Here is a 22,699-nt window from a genome sequence, read left to right on the forward strand (position 1 = left end):
GAGACGTTATCGCTGCCGATACGGCCCTAACAGGCCGCTATCAGGGTCGTTAAAAGTCCATCGGAACCGTCCGGATGAAGCTGCCACGGCCTTGTCAGCGAGTAACAGTACTCTCTCGGCGAGGATTTTCGATCGGACGGATCCGAGTTTCACGCTTGTTACGCGAGTCGCGCGACGACGCGGTTCCCGCGGGCGGGTTGGCGCGTTATTGTTCCTCTTCGATTTCAGGAGAGAAATCTTCTCCGGCGCTGAAATGTTCCAGCTAGAACAGGGTCAGTGAATTTCGCACGAGCCTTTTCTTTGTTCTGCCATTTTCCGAGGCGCGCGCCGCGAGACACGCGAGCTTTATTGGCCAATCGGTCCGCAACGGGACCGCGACAACTATCGGCGATTAGGGACCTCGCAAACTAACGGATTACACGTGCAGATTCCGCTCGGCGATCCTTGTTAATAGACCGCGGATCTTAGAGTGAAATAAAATGTTTCGAACGTTAACCCTTCGCCGTGCTTCGACGAGTTCGACACGAGTCCGTGAAATAATGTAATAGCAACTTGTTGAGTGTAGATGTTATTCTGTCCTTTAAAATTGGAATCAAATTCTAATCTCTTTATTTAATCTCTAATATTTCAGTATTCGAGTAAATTTAGGCGCACGATAAGCATCGATTTTCTCTCCCTTCTAAGAAATTGTTGCAGTCGGTTAATTTCTAATCGCAGTAACTGCGAAGAAAATGGTACATCAAGGGCTTGACTGTAGTTAGAAACAGAAGTTATGTATTCATTTCTTCATTTAATTGTAAAATAACGGAGTGCTTCAATTCTTTCAGTCTTTACGGTTTCTGTTTCACCTACTCGTTTTTGCTAAAAATACATAAAATCCGCGGGTTAAACAAATCAATTCCTGCTCCGAAAACAGCGATTTTGGTAACGAAATATAATAATAAAATTACGATACAACAATAAAAATAATTGCAATGCAACAATAAAAATAGAATGGACGACACCACTTCTTTATAACTTTCTTACAAATTCGCACAGATAGATATTCAACTATAAAATATGAATACAATAAATTAAATGTATAGCACGTATATTTGCATGTTCTCATATATTTTTATTTAACATTGAATCGATTTTGAATTTGATTTTGTGCGAAACTATTGTATTCAATAATAACTGTGCCGCATATTTGGCAATAATATTCGGTATAATCCATAATACTCTTTCTCTGAAGTCGAGTTTCATTCTCTGAAGAGAAGTTGAAAACATCATTCAATGTATAGCGTTCACTGTGAACCCCTCAGCAGGATTCTCCTGCGATCAACAAAGACATTCGTTCTCCGAAAGTAGAGTCGAAGAAAGCGCATGCCGTTGATGCTGTTTATGGAAGGACAATCGTGTTTCGTCTACCGGTCTGAACTCGATTTACATATTTCGAAGATCGGCAGCCCGCTGCGTGGAAAATCGTCCCCCATAACCGCGGTTAGGCCAGAGGGGTTGAAGACGACGACCGGCTGCGTGCTCTTGCAGTCCGGGTTTCCGCAAGAGCTGGCAAATCCGCTCTCGCGCCGTCGTGCCCGGTTCTCTAATAATAGCGTTCCGTGAAAGCTAATGAGAGGCGAGCCGGTGTAAAGACATTACGGGAGAGATATTACGCGTAACATCTGATAATGCGGACAATCGGCAGCCCGGTTCGCCGGCTCAAGGCTGCGGTCTTCGGACTTTTACAGCGGGAGACACCGATCGCGCTCGATCTTCGATTGCGGCATCGATCTTCCACTGGGGATCGCGATTCAATACGGTTGACCTGTTCACGATCGAGCAACCAGGCTACGCTGTCTCTAGAAACGGTAGATCGATTGCTCGGCGATATTGATAATACGGCAATCTCTGCCTAAATCGCGGCCAGATTGCGCGTGAAAATGGACAATCTGGGAACAGGAGATACGATTATTCGAGCCTTGTGCTATAAAAACGAATCGCAAGGCTCGAATAATCGTATCTTCCGTTCTCAGATTGTCCATTTTCGCGCGCAATCTGACCGCGAATTAGGGAAAAAGTACTACACAGTAATGTCTCTCCAATTGACGCTCGTGTTGTCCAGAAAAATTTTGGACGAGGAGATACGATTGTTCGAGCCTTGTGGCTCTTTTGTTACGATTATCGATTGTCAGCAACCATAAAAACGAGCTGTAAAACTCGAATAATCATGTCTTTTCTTCCTAAATCGTCCATTTTTATGCGCAATCTTACCGCGAATTGGGGAAAAAGGACTACACAGTATTGTCTCTTCAATTGACTCTCGGGTTGTCCAGAAAAGTGGACAATTTTGGAAGAGGAGACACGATTGTTCGAGCCTTGTGCCTCTTTTGTTACGATTATTGATTGTCAACAACCATAAAAACGAGCTGCAAGACACGAATAATCGTATCTCCTCTTCCCAAATCGTCCATTTTTGTGCGCAATCTGACTGCGAATTAGGGAAAAAGTACTACACAGTAATGTCTCTCCAATTGACGCTCGGGTTGTCCAGAAAAGTGGACAATTTTGGAAGAGGAGACACTATTGTTCGAGCCTTGTGGCTCTTTTGTTACGATTATCGATTGTCAACGAGCTGCAAGGCTCGAATAATCGTATCTCCTCTTCCCAAATCGTCCATTTTCGTGCGCAATCCGACCGCGAATTAGGGAAAAAGTACTATACTTTGTTGCGACGCCAGGCAGAGTGAGTCGCCTTTTTTTCTCTCTTCTCGCGTTATTGTTACGATTATGGCGCACTTTGCTGTGCAACGACTGGCCAGAAACATTGCAAATATGTAGTTCGCACAAGGTTGTGCAAGAAACAGGCGCAGCCCTCGCTTGTTTAAAAGAGTTCTACCGCACTTGTAACAGTTGATTTATCAGCAGGATGTTGTGTTGCGCGCGCGCGCGCGCTCGAATCGTTGTTTTATGAAACCTTTGGTTCGCTGTGTGTAATTTTAATGGCAACCGGAACCTCGTTTCGAGGATGATGCTGGAATCGACGCGGAGGTTTTTTTTTGATCTCCCGCGAAGATCCGCGATCTGTTCGTCCGACTCGAGGCTTGTACCTCGTGGTTACAATGAGACGATTATTCAGATTCGAACGATGCACGATGAGGAAAGAAAAATACGGCGAAAAAACAAACGCGGCTCGCAATTCGCGAACGTAAATCGACCGACAAACCGGGAACGTTTGGCTCGTCCGACGATTGGCTAATTTTATTATAATAAATTGGGTGCCTAACCCAATTCGCCTAGAATTTCGCGAGCAGAAGGACCCGAAGTATGCGAACGTTATTTTTATCGGCTGCGTTATCGCGCCGTTTCGAAAGTGCGTTTCGGTTTCGGGAGAATCACGCGGCGATTCGCCGAAGCGACGATAATAAAAAAATTGCATTGTCGCGACAACAGCGACCGGTCCCGGTTGCATAAACGGCTCGCGCGTGAATCAACGCCGCTCGCGGTTTCCTTCTAAATAATCGGCGGGCTGATGACACGGCGGTTTCTCGCTTTATTCGCTGAATTAGCGAGCGACCCGCGGTCTGCCCGCGGATTTGTTGACAGTCGTCAGCGATTCCCTCGTCGCCGACTTATTCTCTCGTCCGTCCTTGGTGTCGGAAATGGGTCGAGAATTCGAAGATGTTGTTTACAATCGACTTTATCGATGACGCGCTTCGGGGCTCTCTCTCCCCCTCTCCCCCTTTCCCGAATTCATTCGCAAATTTATTGATCACCGGCGCCTTTGTTGCTCGCTTGGCCGAACCTCGAGCTGCGACACGATGTACAGTGGCCCGCAAAAGTGTTCGTACACCTTTTAAAACGCGATAAGTTTTTTCAAATTAAGTGACTTGAGCGCTAAGTGTGACTTGAATTTAAGTTTTAAATGATAGCGGACGATGAGCGAAATGCTTTTTTTAAATTTTGCTATTACTTGGAATGACGAAGAAAGATGAAAAGCTCTCGCTTTTTTAACTTTTTTATTGGGCCTACAAGGGAAAGTAATAGCAAAATTTAAAAAAAGGCATTTTAGCATCTAATAGAGGCGTTAGAAACATCGACTAGATGTCATCGTCTAGTTCCCCTATTATTTAAAAAAAAATTCATGTTATTCGGTTGAGTTTGGAAAAAGTTATTACGTTCTAGTTAAGAAGTTATCAAGTTTTCATAGTTACAAAAAAACTTCTACTATAGTGGGCCACTGTAGTAGAAGTCAGTCATGGAACCACCTTCTATCGTACTCCAAAAATCAGAATCACGGTGTACAGTGGCCCGCGAAAGTGTTCGTACACCTTTTAAAACGCGATAAGTCTTTTCAAATTAAGTGACTTGAGCGCTAAGTGACTTGAATTGAAGTTTTAAATGATAGCGGACGATGAGCGAAATGCTTTTTTTAAATTTTGCTATTACTTGGAATGACGAAGAAAGATGAAAAGCTCTCGCTTTTTTAACTTTTTTATTGGGCCTACAAGGGAAAGTAATAGCAAAATTTAAAAAAAGGCATTTTAGCATCTAATAGAGACGTTAGAAACATCGACTAGAAGTCATCGTCTAGTTTCTGTATCATTTGAAAAGAAATTCAAGTCATTCGGTTGAGTTTTAAAAAAGTTATTACGTTCTAGTTAAGCAGTTATCAAGTTTTCATAGTTATAAGAAAACTTCTACTACAGTGGCCGACAAAAGTGGCCCACTATAGTAGAAGCCAGCCATGGAACCACTTTCTTTCGTACTCCAAAAATCAGCGGATAAGGAGATCCACGGTTTCAGTCGGACATTATCATTTAAAAAAATTCAAGGAACTAATTGCTACCACTCTTAACCATGGAGTGATATCAAAGATCTTCACGGTTTGCATCCCCCTTTCTCTCTTTCTCTCTCTCTCTTTCTCTCTCTCTCTCTCTCTCTCTCTCTCTCTCTCTCTCTTTATCTGTCTGTCTGTCTGTCTTTGTCTGCAAAACCGAGAAACTCCGTCCAATTCGTAATGCAAATGTATTCAACGAGCCCTTTAGAGTAGTTCATTAGAATATACAAATATATACAGGGTGTTAGGAATATCGTGGTACAACCGGCGAGGGACCGATCCCTCGCATAATACCGAACCGAAAATGCAGAATAAAATTAGATCTCGTGCACTTGGGCACAATTTGGTTCGTTCGCCCGGCCTGAAATACTTCACACCCTGTATATATTACGATAACATTATACAGGGTGTCTAACTCGTCTAACTGAGTACAGTCGAAATACCAATGAGAAAATTTTATCGTCTGATTTAAAATAGTTATAGTAAGAATTTAAAAGATTTATATTAATTCATATAAAAGATTTATATTAATTCATGTCATTTCATTCATTATATTGATTCATTATAAGAATGAAAAAAGGTGTTAATACTGCTTAAAAAAAATCTTTTTATACGGCTTTTGTACGGACATTTTTTCTTGTAGCTTTTACTCATTCTGAGATATTTCGCTATACATATTCGGCTATACGAAACACCCTGTATATACATGTATATACAAATCGAAACAACCAACTAAGACAATAATAACATGACCGAAAGTTCCTAAGTTCAGCCGGAAGATGCTGATGATATCAAAATATATTTAACCCCTTGCAGTCGCAGCTATTTTAATTCGAAATCGAAAATATGTTTTCTGATCTGCAGTATTTCCATTTTATACGATTCATTGCAATTCATGCATGTGAAATTGAGCCTATTGGCAAGTACAGTACTTCCTGTTCTTCAAATATAAATATAATATAAATACTAATTAATAATATAATATTAAATATAATATATAATATAAATACTAGTTAATAGTACAAAAACTACTTGCAAAAATGGTTTGGTGATGCCTCAGAGTCGCCACTCGAGTGCAAAGGGTTAATATATTGTAATACCTATTTACATTGACAATGATCCCACATTTCGGTAAATCGATTGATTTATAACAATTTATCATCGTAACAAGCGAGGCTGAGATAGTTAAAAAAGAGCACTGATTTCTGGACCGTTGTCCGTTTTGAAGTTTGCTCACGCAAATAACAAAGTCGCGTCGCAATCGTCTGTGCTCCGATATTCGACGCGCACGAATTTCGAGGCATGCCGATCCAAAATTGTCTCGAGACATCGACTAATTGAACAATGCGCGAAGGGCAATTAAAACTCGTAGATTGAATTCCGAGTGGCCGATTCGCTTTCGCCCGGATTCCAGCAGGTGAAAGGTCCCTCTCGTTCGCTCGTAACCATTTTCCGCGAGCATGGAACCTTGCACTTGAAGAGGATCGTTGCACCAGCTCGTTTTTTCTTTTTTTCCGTCGTTTCGCGCGACCATCGTGGTCGTCGACCCGGCAGGTGCCGTCACCTCTCGCAATAATTGCGAAATCGCTCCATTCCCGGGAAAATTGCCTGGCCCGCAATTCTCTTTCTTGATTGTAACACTGGCTACCAGCTTCTCGGCTCGATTGCGGATCCCAGAGAGAACGAGAGAGAGACTGAAAAAAAGCCCGAGAGCCAATTCTAACTGCTGCGCCCGAGATTTTCTGCAGCGGCTGCTCGATAGGCTAGGCAGAGAAGGAAGGTCAATTTGAATTTCTAATTTTACATCGTCACGGAAAAATCAGCGAGTAATTGCGCCTGTGGGAACCGTTAGCCGGTTATCGAAAACCGCGATGTACCGGGTGTTTCGTTCGTTCCCTTCGTTGCTTCGATCGCCGAGCGATTCTTCAGAGCCGTGAAAATGTTGCCATTTCTTCGTGACAGCTAACCGATTAAGAGTGATACATACTTTGATATTTTTTATTCAATTATACAGGATGTCCCGAAAATGTCTCGCAATCCGGAAATGGCGGGTTCCTCAAATCATTTGAAGCAACTTCTTCCTTAGCGAAAATGTTCTACGAGGCTTCGTTTACGAGTTATCAACGGAAAACACTGACCAATGAGAGATCGCGCACGGCTGGCGGTAAGCGGCCGAGCCAATGAGCGGAACTGGGTTTCGAACTGGGCTCCACATCGCGCCAGTCGAGCTCGCCTCTCATTGGTCACTGTTTTTCGTTAATAACTCGTAAACAAAGCCTCGGAGAAAATTTTCACAAAGGAAAATGTTGCTTTAAATGATCTCAGGAACCTCCCATTTCCGTATTGCGAGACATCTTCGGGACACCCTGTATATTAGGTCATTCGGAAAGTTGTTTCGTTCTTTCACGAGGAAATAAAAGACAGTTTTTTAACGTTCCAAATAAAAAACAAACCTTCCGACATTTTTCTAGTGTTTTCAAAATCTCATCTCGTAGAAGCCCCGTCGTTTGCTGAATCACGTGCTTCTTTAACGAGCTTACAAAACGAAATTTTTTTTTTAGAAACGAAACAACTTTCCGAACGACCCAATATTTCACGAAAGCGTTCCATTGAAACGAAATTGCACGATGAAAATCAAACGTATACGGCAAAATTGCAGCAACTTGCACGTTTCTCTCGAAGAGATTGCAACAGTCAAAATGTTTTTTCATCGTCGCAAGGTTCACTCACGTTTTTAATCAACGCATTTGTGTGCAACGCGAGCGATTTTGTCTTAATCCTGTCCGATCTTTTATCTCTCTGATTTTCGTTTCGAGGAAAGGAATTAACGAATTCCACGTAACGATCCGAAAGAGATATCGAAGATTCGTGGAAATAATCACTGCGATAAGACTCAACCGTGCGATTTCGATGAAAACGATTTACGCGTTGCTTCGATTCCGTCGGTCTCGCGTTGCGAGCTGTCCCGTTTCAAAAAGTTTCGGCGGAAAGACTTACCTCTTTTCACAGTTTTTTAGAGGAACGAACAACACACGTCCCGAGCACGTAACGCGGGCTCGCGTTGGTCCGCGGACGCGCGAGAAATAATCGTTTCTGCGAAGCAGCAGCGTGCGCCCGTTGTGCGCCGACGTTCGAATAGATCGATGCACGGTGCTCGTATGCAAATGAAGAAATATGTAAACACGGCTGGACGCGGCCAATTTGCCGGCCAAGCGTATTCGTAGGCTAACGGTGTATAATTGAATGGGATCCGTCCGATCGACGAACGGCCGTGTAATCTTCGGAAAAAGGCCGGTTTAATTGCTCTCGCCGCGGATACCGTAAATCATGCGGACGCAGAGAGAGAGAGAGAGAGAGAGAGAGAGATATGAAGAGAGAGAGAGAGAGAGAGAGAGAGAGATAGGAAGAGAGAGAGATAGGAAGAGAGAGAGAGAGATAGGAAGAGAGAGAGAGAGAGATAGGAAGAGAGAGAGAGAGAGAGAGATAGGAAGAGAGAGAGAGAGAGAGAGATAGGAAGAGAGAGAGAGAGAAAGAGATAGGAAGAGAGAGAGAGAGAGAGAGAGAGAGAGCCACGGGAATGGGATGATGCGCCTCTGTCGACTTCCTCGTCCTTGGAGATCGTCGTCGATAGCCGTCAATCGGCGACCCGCCGATTTGCATCGGCATCCCGGATTCTATTCGAAAATCCTGGCCGATCGTTTAACCTCGACGATCTTTCTGACTCCGCGATCTTTCCCGGCGTGCGTTCGTTCGCTTCTGACGACGAGAAAATTGCTGATCTTCGCGAAACCGTAGAACCTCGGCAAACCGCGTTCGAGCTGATGCATCAACTTCGAACAGCGATCTTTGTTCTTGGATCGCGCGCGATGGCTACGCTATTCGGTCGCGATCTCGTTAAGCTTATATTTTAGCTTATTTTATCGGAGTTTTATTCGATTCGTAGCGACTTATACCGGATTTCAAGATGGATCCCCGCGTACGCTCCATCTTTCTGTGAAAGTTATCGGCGCTGGAGACGATACAGCGATGCGCGTAATTTTATTTATTATATGCGCGGATTTTGTGCATTTGTGGTAGGAATGGTCGGGCGAAATGTAAAATAATTGAGAGATTAATAGCAATTAAGAATGTCGATCTATTAATGCCGACTTATTTGAATTATTTAGGGGAGGAAAAATGTTGCACTTGGCTCTTATGTCTTACGGTTGATGCAGATTATTTTTATTTTGCACAGTGATCCGCAGACTAATAATTATAGAGTTCAAGTAAATTATACTTTTTTACTGATATTTAAACAAAAACCAACGAAAACTATATTTGTATATCTCTATTTTCTATCATTTCTGATATAGAAATACACAAATATGTTCTTTTGTCAAGCTTTCGATTAAATATCGCTAAAAATGTACAAGTATAATATAATATATAGTATTATTATATATAATAATAGTATAATATATATAGTATAATTAATTATAGTATATAGTATATATATATATAGTATAATTATAGTATAATATAATAGTATTATTATATATAATAATAGTATAATATATATAAATTTTTAATATTTCTATTAAAAACACTATATAAATACGTATCATCGAATAAACACAAAAAAGCATGCTAAATAATATTATTTAAGAATGAAAACTATATAGGCTATAAAACTACCCTTAATGTCTATAAAGTATTTTACCGATACAACAATAATTACTTTCAGGGGTCTATAATTATTCGCACCACAGTATCGGTCCCTCGACGGCGCCGGAATCGTAGGAGAGGCGATCGCGGGGCGAAAACGGGCCCGTAGTAATCGAAGATCGCAGAGCTCGCAGCAGGGTTTAATCCTGTCAGCGAGCAGGAGAGATTACGAGTTTCTGCGGGACATAACGGATGCGTTCCCGTGTCTAGTTTTTACCGGGGTGAACAAGCTTTATGCGTCCATTTAGCGCCGCGGCGAGACACGCGGGTGTTCGAGGGACCCCGCAGAACCGGCGGCGTCGCGACGATAAATTCTTGGACGCTTTTATACCGCCTACCGTACGGTTCAAGCGACTCTCCCTATACAGAGAAAAAGGTTACCCTAGAGTCCACGTACCCCGCCATGATTCCAAACTCTCGTCGCATTCTGCAGCGACACACGAAATAGAAATTAAACCAAGACGTCTAACAAGTCGAACGCTTGTCCAGATTTCAGCACTCTTAGCGACGATTCTTCTGTCTCGAGGATTGTCGTCATTTGTGTAATTTTATTTCGTTACTGAAATATAAAATATATATTATATAATATAATAAATATATATATATATATATATATATATATATATATATATATATATATATATATAATATAATATAATATATATAATAAATAATAACATAATAAAATATATATATTAAATATATATTATATAACATAAAGCGTTTATCATAACTTTTATGATAAACGCTTTTTAATATTTCGAAATATTTTTTTGAAACTTCGGTCGATCGAAGCAGGCGATTGTCTGACGTTCCTTGAAAGATCAACCCTTTGCACTCGAGTGGTGACTCCGACGCGCCACTAAAATTGTTGCACCACGTGGCAAAACAATTTTTACTAATACACATAAATAACTCATAAATCGAATTTATCTCGATTCTTATCTTTACGATATGAATAATCGTAAATTAAAGAATCATACAGTAAAAAATGGACAATTTGGGAGCCTGCGGAGCCAATGAGCGGAACTAGGCTTCCTGCGCTCATTGGCTAAGCCGCCTCGCCCCAAGCGAGCTCGCCTCTTATTGGTCAGCATTTTTCGTCAATAACTCGTTAACGATGCTTCGGAGAAAATTTTTGTAAAGGAAAAAATTGCTTCTAATGACCTCAGGCGCCCCATATTTCCAGATTGCGAAACTTCTTTTAGGACACCCTGTAGTTATAAATTGTCCACAATTATAAAAAGAGCCGCAAGGCTCGAATAATCGTATCTCCTCTTCCCAAATTATCCATTTTAGTGGACAATCTGAGCGCGAATCAGGAGAAGAAATTACTATACAGTAATGTCTCTCTAATTGACGCTCAGATTGTCCACGAAAATGGAAAATTTTTCGACGATTATTGGACAATTATTCGAGCCGCGCAGCTCTTTTGCACAGTTACGAATTGTCAACACTTATAAAAACGAGACGCGAGGCTCGAATAATCATATCTCCTCTATCCCAAATTATCCATTTTCGTGCGCAATCTAAGCGTCAGTAAGGGAGACATTACTGTATCGCATAAATAGATATACTTCGAGCAGAAAAAATAATGTAAATACAATAATGTCTCCCTAATTGACGCTCAGATTGTCCACAGAAATGGACAATTTTTGGAAGAGGAGATACGATTATTCGAGCCTTACGGTTCATTTTTATAGTTACGAACTGTCAAGATTATGTCAAGGTTATACAAGGCTCCTCTTCCCAAATTATCCATTTTAGCGGACAATCCGAGCGTCAGTAAGGGAGACATTACTGTATCGCATAAATAGATATACTTCGAGCAGAAAAAATAATGTAAATACAGTAATGTCTCTCTAATTGACGCTCAGATTGTCCACAGAAATGGACAATTTTTGGAAGAGGAGATATGATTATTCGAGCCTTACGGTTCATTTTTATAGTTACGAACTGTCAAGATTATGTCAAGGTTATACAAGGCTCCTCTTCCCAAATTATCCATTTTAGTGGACAATCCGAGCGTCAGTAAGGGAGACATTACTGTACTCTCTTCAAAAAGAGAACTCAGAGACGAACTGTGTCACACTCGGACAACTTGCTCCGGTGTCGAGCAGTCCGTAAAAAATTCACGGCGGTCTCGACGGCGAAAGTTTCCCAACTCCGTCGTCCACTTATGCCGGAGCAGCGGCTCTTCCGAAAGAAAAAAAGGGCCAAGGAGAGCTGGAAGGGAGGGAAACGAGCCTGACAATAAAGGACCCCCAGAGCCGGCGCATCCCCCAGCTTCTCGCGTTCAACTTTATGCTAACCGCCCGTGGAAACTGTAATCCGTTTCGCGTTAAACGACTTAACACGCTGGCCGGGGATCCACTTTTCCTCGTCCGAAAGCTTCGCGACACCTCCGGGAAAATTCGACAACGCCGGGCTTTATCTCCGATCTTCAACCGAGCGTCGACCATTTTTAGCGGACGAAACGGACGCGACGGCGACCGCATTCTATCCTCGCCGCGCGAGCTGCGACGCGCAGATATAAACGCTGAAAATTCCGTTTAGCTTCCTCGTTCTATTGTGTCCGCGGCGATAAACTGTTTCCTTTCTCGCCGGACGATAACAGGCTCATTGTTTCGTCGGGCCTGGTCGAATGTAACGGGGCCCGGCCGCGACGATGTCGTCGTTTTTCTTTTTTTTACGCGGCGGAGACACCGGGCCCCGGATATCGGGATTTTCGTATCCCGAAGCTGCTGCCGTTGCTGCGCGTCCTCTCCGCGAGCCGGAGAGAAGAGAGCCGAGCGAGGAGCTCGCGCGATTCGCCGCGTTTTTTATCGATCGTAAAGATGCAAAGCAGAACGGAACGACGTCGTGGTACATCGGAATTCCCGTCTGCCTCTCTGCTCCCCCTTGCCGCTTCTCTTTGCCCGTTTTAACGAGCCGGGTGGAACGCCGGACCCGTCCTGCGGGGCCTTTCGAATTCATTTTCGAAGCTACGCGCGGATGTCTCAATCGGGCATGCCCACAAATTTTCGGAAGAACGCGCGGCGATCGTTCGCGTATTTATCCGAAACAAATGCGGAAAATTATGCTGTTCGGCGGTCGCAATTTACGCGGCATCGAGGCGCGCCGTGCGCCGGCCGATACGAAATCGTGCGTCCGCGCGCGATTATTCCGCTCGTCGGCGTCGCGTTTTTTTCAGGCTCCTCGCGATCAACGAATAAAATTGAATCGCTCGTCCGCGAGTCGTTCCTGCAACATTTAAAGCCGTCCGCATTAATTGCGAGAGATAAACAAGCGTACGAACGTTCTCGTCTTCGTTTCGTTTTCGTCGACGAACGAACGAATTGCTTCTTTTAATGCAAAAGTTACGGCGTCTCTCGTCATAATCGTCGAATGAAATTGAATTACCCGTCTGCGAATCGTCGCGCAACGCTCGGATCGTCCGCATTAATCGCGAGAGATAACGAGCGTGTAAAAGTTTTCCTTCTTCCTTCAACAAGTGACTCCGACTGCGAAAGATTTTAACGAGTTGCACAAATTTACCGGCGATTTTTATTCGCGGACCATCACCGTTAAAGCGCGCGATAATTGCGAAAAATACACGCTTTATAGAATCGAATTCGCGATAACGCGGTTTCTTTCGAATTTCAATGGTACTCGCGTAATATCGCCGACGAAAATGAACGCCGCAGCATTTCGCAGCCGCGAACGTGTTAATATAATCGAGGAAATCCTTGAATTTCCTTATTAAACATGGTTGAATTATAAAGTTGCGACGCTTCGATCGTCACTCGACGCGCGCATTTTGCGCAAACCTCGGACAGATTGCATTATTTTCTAAGAGACAACGACTGTATAAAAGTTCGTTCCTTTAATATTGGGTTGGCAACTGAGTAATTGCCGATTTCAGTTATAGATGTCTCTCACTCCCATTTTTATGATATCATTATGATATTATTATCATTATTATTATATTATTTATATTATTATTATATTATTATTATATTATTTATATTATTATATTATATTATTATGTAATTTTTATGATATTATTATGTAAATGTTATATTATAAAATTATTATTGTTGTTATTATTATTATTATTATTATTATTATTATTATTATTATTATTATGTTATTTTTTATTATCCGTGAATGTTAGCAACTGGACAAATTGAATGCAGCGGTCAAGGAAAAACGACCAAAATTGGTCAATACTAACAGGTCTAATAAAAATATCAAAAATTACACAAGAATTGTACTTTCTACAAAAATTATACAAAGCATATGCAGAACCATGATAGGATCAATAGTTCAGAATGCAGAACCATCATGGGCAACAGCTGCAAAGTGCTTACATTTAAATTCTGAAAGTGTACGAAAGAGTCCAGTAATCCGCGCAATTTTCAGTAATTAAAATTCTATTCGAACAATTGAATTCACCACAGTTTCATGGAGCTCTTGTGTGAGCAAATAATAAAGTCTGACGCGGCAACCCAGGACGTTTTCAAGCTGAAATATTGGGTTGGCAACTAAGTAATTGCCGATTTCAGTTATAAATGTCTCTGACTCCCATTTTTATGATATCCGTAAATGTTATATTATAAAATTATTATTGTTATTATTGTTATTATTATTATTATTATTATTAGTATTATGTTATTTTTTATTATCCGTGAATGTTAGCAACTGGACAAATTGAATGCAACGGTCAAGGAAAAGCGACCAGAATTGGTCAATCGTAAAGGTGTCATTTTCCAGCAGGACAATGCTAGGCCGCACACGTCTTTGTCCACTCGGCAAAAATTGATGGATATTGGTTGGGAATTGATGTTACACCCACCATATAGCCCTGATCTCGCGCCATCGGATTACCACTTATTTCGATCCCTGGACAACTCACTTCGTGGTAAAACTTTTAACGACGATGACGCTGTAAAATCTCACTTAACGCAGTTTTTGGCCGAAAAGGATCAGACTTTCTACGAGCGTGGAATTTTTAAGTTGTCAGAGAGATGGCAAAAGGTCATCGAACAAAACTGAAAAATACATTACAGATTAAACTTCATTCCAAGTAAAAAAATTTTTTATTTCATTGAACAAATCGGCTATTACTTAGTTGCCAACCCAATAGTAGAATTATTGGACGGCTTCTTAATAAACGCGCAGAAATGGCGGAGCTCGCGAGGCCCCCGAGGGCATTCCGCGTGCGAATGACTCGTCGAGGAATCGTTCAGCCACTGAAATCGATCGACTGGTCGCGAAGCACCGTTTCGAAACTCGCGGAACGCCTCGGTTGTTCCGCAAAGTCTCGCCAGCGAGCGTTTATTAGCGACCACGTGTAAACTTAACGCGGAAACTCGGCTCGGCTTTGACATTCCAAGTTGATTTTACGGCAGAGAGAGCGCGTACGCGCGACACAAAAGGCTTTACCCTCTTTTGAGGGTAGTCCGGTTCGCCGTTTTCTTCCTGAAAATCAATATACCGTCGACCAATGGGAGAGAGGGCCTCGATGGTTTCCATGCATCTCGGTTCTGGGGAACGATTTGACACTCGTCGCTCGTTTCGCACACGCTCCCGCCTCGTCTCCCCGTGCTTCGCCGCTGCAAACTTTCCATCTTGATGTTTGCCGGTATCCCGTTCGTCGACGGTTGCCATTTTCGCGGGCGTTCTCGCGCCCGGATGAAAGCTTTTCCCGTTCCCTTTTGACCACGTCTCGCAGACGTGATACTCATTTCTGGCCCGATTGTTTGACCATGTCTCTCAGACGTGTTAATCACATTTGGCTCGATTTTTTGGCCACGTCTCTCAGACGCGATACTCATTTCTGGCCCGATTTTTCACCACGTCTCTCAGACGTGATACTCATTTCTGTACCGTTTTTTATACCACGTTTCTCAGACATGATAATCATTTCTGGACCGATTGTTTGATCACGTCTTTCAAACGTGATAATAATTTCTGCACCAATTGTTTGACGACGTCTCTCAGACGTGATAATCACTTCTGTCCCGATTGTTTGACCACGTCTCTCGTACCTAACAATCGCTTCTGGCCCGATTATCCGACCACGTCACCCAGACGCGGTTATAGGGCAATCTCGCGATCGATTCGTTCGTTATCGCGGTTTCACAAGAGCGAGCCGAGACGGGTCGACTCGCGTTTCAATAAATGAGTTCTAACTCGCAAATTAGCCGCGGCTAAGTACCATTCCGAGACAGCCAGTTGACGAACGGGATAGCCTCTTCCGCGATCGAGACAAGCCGCCCGACAGCCTGCAAAAGGATGATTATGTAACCGGAGCTTTCCCGGTCTCCGGCGATCGAAACCAGCCGCGGCTCGTTAATAACCGACACCATTAATCGACTAAGAAGACCCGCGGCCTTGGTCGCCTCAAATATTTCATCGCCGCTCCGACAGACAGCCGAGTTTCGAGAACGAACTTTGCTCGCGGATTTCAAAACTTCGCCGGCTGCAGCGAGACTTTATTTTAAGCAGTGACGCGAGCAAACCAATCGAATCAAACCGATCAACGTCGACTAACGAAATATAATATCGACGATGTCGAATATTTCGGCGCGTATCGAGAACGAACTTCGCTCGAGGATTTCGAAACATCGCCGGCTGCAGCGAGACTTTGTATTTCAGGTGAGGTAATGCGAGGAATTACGTCGACTAACGAAATACAGTAATGTCTCCCTTACTGACGCTCAGAAATTGGATAATTTGGGAAAAGGAGATACGATTATCGCTTTTATACATGGTGTCCCGAAAATGTCTCGCAATCTGGGAGAGGATGATTCCTAAGGTGATTTGAAGCAACTTTTTCCTTTACGAAAATGCGATCCGCGGCTTCGTTTACGAGTTATTAGCGAAAAACGGTGGCCAATGAGAGGCGATCTCGGCTGACGCACGGCGGCCCGGCCAACGAGCGCACGGAGCTCGGTTCCGCTCATTGGCTCGGCCGTCTCGCGCCAACTGATCTCGCGTCTCATTGGTTACCGTTTTTCGTTAATAACTCGTAAACGAAGCCGCGGATTGCATTTTCGCTAAGGACAAAGTTGCTTCAAATAACCCCAGGAACCTCCCATTTCCGGATTGCGAGACATTTTTGTGATATCCTGTAGTTGTTGATAACCATAAAAAACGAGCTACAAGGCTTGAACAATCGTATCTCCTTGTCCAAAATTCTCCATTTTTGTGGACAATCTGAGCGTCAATTCGAGAGACATTACTGTACAGTAATGTACACTCAGATTGCGTACAAAAATGGACAGTTTGGGAAGAGGAGATACGATTGTTCGAGCCTTGCACTCGTTTTTATATCTCTTGACAATTTGTAACTATGAAAACGCATCTCCTCTCCCTAAAATTCTCCATTTTCGTGGACAATCTGTGCGTCAATTAGAGAGACATTACTGTAATATGGACGACGTCGAATATTTCTGAGCGTCGATCGTGCGTCCACAATTGCATACAAAAAAACGGCTGCTTCTCGAGAACTTGAGCGACAATTATCGCTTTAGAACGCTTCGATCCTGCAGTCGAAGATACCCGCTTTCCGTTCGCAGAGCAAAAATGCTCGGCTCCTATTTGTGCAACTATTTCCGAGGATTTTCGCGCGACCGCTGAGACAATAGTTTATGGGTTTGTTCACGGCAATTATGCTCGAAGTGAAAATCGTTGCGCCGCAATTACTCGCGACGCTTTGCATAATTATCTCTCTCTCTCTCTCTCTCTCTCTCTCTATTTCTCTCTCTCTCTCTCTCTATTTCTCTCTCTCTCTATTTCTCTCTCTCTCTCTCTCTATTTCTCTCTCTCTCTCTCTCTATTTCTCTCTCTCTCTCTATTTCTCTCTCTCTCTCTCTCTCTCTCTCTATTTCTCTCTCTCTCTCTCTCTCTATTTCTCTCTCTATTTCTCTCTCTCTCTCTCACTCTCTCTCTCTCTCTCTCTCATTGAGTTGTTTAAAAGCCGCGAGAGACTTTTGCACGGCTCGCCGAAGCTCCGCGAAAATACGAGCGAGAAACTGAACGACGCCGAGTCGCGGACTCGAGCGGACTCGAGCGGTGTCGCGCGGGGTTTTTCGCGCGGCGCGCGAAAATGTCGATTGAGATTTATGGGACGCCGAGGATCGTAGAAGAAAGTAGAACGGTCGGACGATTGACCGTGACCATATACAATATTCCGCAAAAGTTCAGGACACGCCGTGGGGAGACGACGGCGGGCATCGTTCGCGCGGATTCGCGGCGGCCGTGTCACCGTTTTCGTTCCGTCGGAACAGTTTCTCGGCAACGGAGCGGAGGGACGCCGCCGAGCTTGAACACATATAATTCACCGGAGCGAGGCAGTCGACGCGTAGTTGAAATAATTGCCGGTACTGTTACCCAGACGAGAGCCCGAAGCGTACGAGCATGCTCGCGCCGACCGTGCCGGCGTTCGACTAATTCATCCTAGAAGTATTTCTCCCGGCTAATTATCGCGGCCGATCTAATAGAATAATAATTGTTTCGCGGCGCCGACCAAGGAAGACGATACCGAATAAAATAAACGCGCGCGCGCGCGCGCTCGCTTCTTATTCTTCTTCTTGACGTTCGCTCGATGCCCGAGCCGGTGTTCCACCCAGCTTCCCTCGATGATGCAACGATATGCCGTCTTAATTATACGCGATTCCACGGCTCGTGCCGCAACTGCAACGCCATGCCGCGCAGTTGTTGTGCACGTTTCCTTCGGCATTCTGAAGAAATTACGTGGACCCGGCTCTGGGGATCGTCACCGACTCGTCACCGACTCGTCGGAGGATTACGCGAGGATCGCGGATGATTTCGATTCTGCCGGGAAAGAACCGCCTAACTTCTTTCTTCTGGCATTCGCGATTGCTTTAGGATTCTACCGCGGATTTTACGGACTCGTGTGAAACGAAGACTTTTGGAATCTATGGAAGAAAGAGACGGCTTAGTTAGTTGGTTAGTTAATTTTCTTGCGATTGAGGCTGAACGTTTTTCTCTTGCAGAGGAAATCTGCGTTCTTCCGACCATTTGTCTTGCATCTTTTTTCTTGGAGAACGAATCATTAGCTCTTTTCTTGCAGACGGATATGTTGTAGTTTTATGAAGATTTTTAACATAAAAACGATCGGTGATGTAAAGGATTTCTTGGGTGTAAATGTTCTCGGAGAACTTTAGAATATATCATGGAAAAAAACAGCTGTTCGTGTTAGTCACTTTTCTTGCGATTCAGGTAGAATGTTTTCTTCTTGCAGAAAGATCTGCGCTCTTCTGACCATTGATCTTGTATCTTCTTTTTTTGGAGAACGAATCATTAGCTCTTTTCTTGCAGACGGATATGTTGTAGTTTTATGAAGATTTTTAACATAAAAACGATCGGTGATGTAAAGGATTTCTTGGGTGTAAATGTTCTCGAAGAACTTTAGAATATATCATGGAAAAAAAACAGCTGTTCGTGTTAGTCACTTTTCTTGCGATTCAGGTAGAATGTTTTCTTCTTGCAGAAAGATCTGCGCTCTTCTGACCATTGATCTTGTATCTTCTTTTTTTGGAGAACGAATCATTAGCTCTTTCCTTGCAGACGGATATGTTGTAGTTTTATGAAGATTTTTAACATAAAAACGATCGGTGATGTAAAGGATTTCTTGGGTGTAAATGTTCTCGAAGAACTTTAGAATATATCATAGAAAAAAAACAGCTGTTCGTGTTACTCAATTTTCTTGCGATTCAGGTAAAACGTTTTTCTCTTGCAGAAAGTTCTGCGTTCTATCGATCATTGATCTTGTACCTCTTTTTTTATTATTAGAGATCGGATCATTAGCTCTTTCTATGCAAACGGATATGTTGCAGTTTTATAAAGATTTATAACATGAAAACGATCAATGATGTAAACGATGTCTTGGGAGCAAAGTTCACAGTTTATTGGTTACAAACTTCATAGAATCTATTACCGAGAAAAACGGCTGCTCGTGTTACTCAATTTTCTCGCGATTCAGGTAAAACGTTTTTCTCTTGCAGAAAGTTCTGCGTACCATCGATCATTGATCTTGTACCTTTTTTTATTATTAGAGATCGGATCATTAGCTCTTTCTATGCAAACGGATATGTCGTAGTTTTATAAAGATTTACAACGTAAAAACGATCGGTGATGCAAACGATTTCTTGGATGTAAAGTTTCTCGAGGAACTTCAGAATCTATCATGGAAGAAAACAGCAGCTCGCGTTACTCAATTTTCTCGCGATTCCAGTGGAACGTTTTCATCTTGCAGAAAGATCTGCGCTCTGCCGATTAAGATGGTTTTGTACGCTATCAACGAACGAATCGTAATCGTAGCTTTTTCTTTGCTAGAAATCGGCGTGTCGTGGATTTATAAAGATCTGCATGGTAGAATCGATAATTGTTACGGTAGTCATAGATTTTTCTTGAGCGTGGAGTTTCTCTCGAATCTCTTGTCTCGTGCCGTCGATTGATGATTCTGTGATGATACTGTGACTATTCTTTCGGACTGATAAATTGCAATAATCTCGGTATAGAAGAGAATCGATCTCTAGGGTGAAAGATCATGACGAACTTAACCAGTTAGCTGTGTTCGACGAGTATACTCGTCACGGAGAAGCGGCGGTACAGTAATGTCTCCCTAACTGACGCTCGGATTGTGCAAAAAAATGGACAATTTCGGAAGAGGAGATACGATTGTCCGAGCGCTGCGCTTAGTTTTTATAATTGTTGACAATCGATGACTTCTAATAATCGTATCTCCCTCTTCCCAAATTGTCCAATTTTGTGTACAATCCGAGCATCAATTAGAGAGACATTACTGTATTTTGTGTCACGACGAGTATACTCGTTGCGCGTAAAGAAAGTAGTGATTTTAAGTTGAAGTTGTAATCTCAGTAAAAAGAAAAACATTCTGAAATTACAAGATATTTAGGATATTTTGAGGCAATAAAACGGAATAAAACGAACAAACAAAAAAACGCGAATAATTATATGAATAATTCACGATTATATTATACGAATAATTCGCAATTGTACGATAAATATTTTTGATAGCAATATTTTAATAGCGACACTTACCCCGCGCTTGACGAGTAGGCGCCACGTTGCGAACCTCTCTGTTTTTCTCGCGTCGCGGCATTTTAGTTACAATTAATATAGAATATAATACAGCACAGTTCAATTATATTACAGATCTTTGAATTTCTAATGTTGATCGTTCGACGGACCGACCTCGACTCTTCGATTGTCTGTTGGTATCACTATCCCGCGGCAACCCCTATCTTCCATTATTTCCTAAAGAGTTGTTCACAACAGGGCCGTTTCACATTACAGCGACTTGATTTGGACAAGTCGCCGTAACAATATTATATGAATAACTCACGATTACATTATACGAATAATTCTCAATTACACGATAATCCTTTTCGATCGAACATTTGAACAGCGACACTTACCCCGCGATCGACGAGCAGGCGCCACGTTGCGAACCTCTCTGTTTTTCTCGCGTCGCGGCATTTTAGTTACAATTAATATAGAATATAATACAGCACAGTTCAATTATATTACAGATCTTTGAATTTCTAATGTTGATCGTTCGACGGTCCGACCTCGACTCTTCGATTGTCTGTTGGTATCACTATTCCGCGGCAACCCCTATCTTCCATTATTTCCTAAAGAGTTGTTCACAACAGGGCCGTTTCACATTACAGCGACTTGATTTGGACAAGTCGCCGTAACCATATTATATGAATAACTCACGATTACATTATACGAATAATTCTCAATTACACGATAATCCTTTTCGATCCAATATTTGAACAGCGACACTTACCCCGCGATCGACGAGCAGGCGCCACGTTGCGAACCTCTCTGTTTTTCTCGCGTCGCGGCATTTTAGTTACAATTAATATAGAATATAATACAGCACAGTTCAATTATATTACAGATCTTTGAATTTCTAATGTTGATCGTTCGACGGTCCGACCTCGACTCTTCGATTGTCTGTTGGTATCACTATCCCGCGGCAACCCCTATCTTCCATTATTTCCTAAAGAGTTGTTCACAACAGGGCCGTTTCACATTACAGCGACTTGATTTGGACAAGTCGCCGTAACAATATTATATGAATAACTCACGATTACATTATACGAACAATTCTCAATTACACGATAATCCTTTTCGATCCAATATTTGAACAGCGACACTTACCCCGCGATCGACGAGCAGGCGTCACATTTATTGCGAATCTGGCCACCGCGGAGGTGGCGCAGATATGTTTCCTCGCCAGATCTGGCATACACAAGAAATTTAGTACCTACCCCCCGACGGAATACCTACGAGGGGTCCGAACGTGGGTAAATCGCCGCCTTCGCTCATCGTTCATTAGGCTGGCTACGGAAGACCCAGTCTTAACTCCGCGTCCGTGTAAGGAGTTTTGTGGTTTGCTTTGCCCCCAAAGTGCCACACGACAGCAATTGTACAGCGTGTCAGGCTAGGGGGCAAGCAGGCGTCACAGCGAACCGGTTAAATACGTCGCGCGTCCAATGATCGCCGATGAAACAACGACAACAACCGTCGACGAGTTCGCTCGGGAGTCCCGCAGAGTGTCCGCAGAAGAATTCTGTTCGAAAAGCGAGGTGGCCTCGCGTGGAAATCTCTGATCGCATCGATGGTTCTCGGCGAGAGGATGCCGGATGAAACGGCGAGCCTCGGATAGCAGCAGCAACACGGGCGGCTCTCTAGGAAAAGAATTGCTTTCTCTTTTGATCGTGCTCACCGACAAGGAGCGAACTAGGAGGCGATGTCCTAGCTCTGGCAGTCGAAAATGCACCGAGTGTGACGGGTTACTGTTATTCCAGGCTGCTGCTCGCCGCGGCCGTTGTTTGTTCTTCCCCGTGTCTTATTTTGTAGCCGAGCGCGCGTGTTGCGCGATACACCGTGGCGAACGCATACGCGGCGGCGTAGCTTCTTCCGCCGTGTAACTGTCTCCTCAAACAATGGTCGCGTGCCGCGGGAACACGACCGGCGTCTTCTTCTTCTTCTTCTTACCCGCGGCATCTTTTCCGTCGATTTTGTCTTTCGGCGACCGCGACAACCGTGTCAAGCGACATCGCGGGTGTTGTTTCTTCATCGCCTCTCCCTTCGGGTTCTTCCGTAGATCGACGACGATTATAATAAT

General features: G+C 43.2%; 1 protein-coding gene across 2 annotated transcripts in view; it reads left to right on the forward strand.

Annotated features, from left to right (window-relative positions):
• Positions 1 to 22,699, forward strand: part of bif (protein phosphatase 1-binding protein bifocal) — a 75,282-nt gene that overhangs the window by 46,098 nt on the left and 6,485 nt on the right. The gene's annotated exons all lie outside the window — the stretch shown is intronic.

The sequence above is a fragment of the Megalopta genalis genome, chromosome 1 (genome assembly GCF_051020955.1).
Source record: "Megalopta genalis isolate 19385.01 chromosome 1, iyMegGena1_principal, whole genome shotgun sequence".
Lineage (NCBI taxonomy): Eukaryota > Metazoa > Arthropoda > Insecta > Hymenoptera > Halictidae > Megalopta > Megalopta genalis.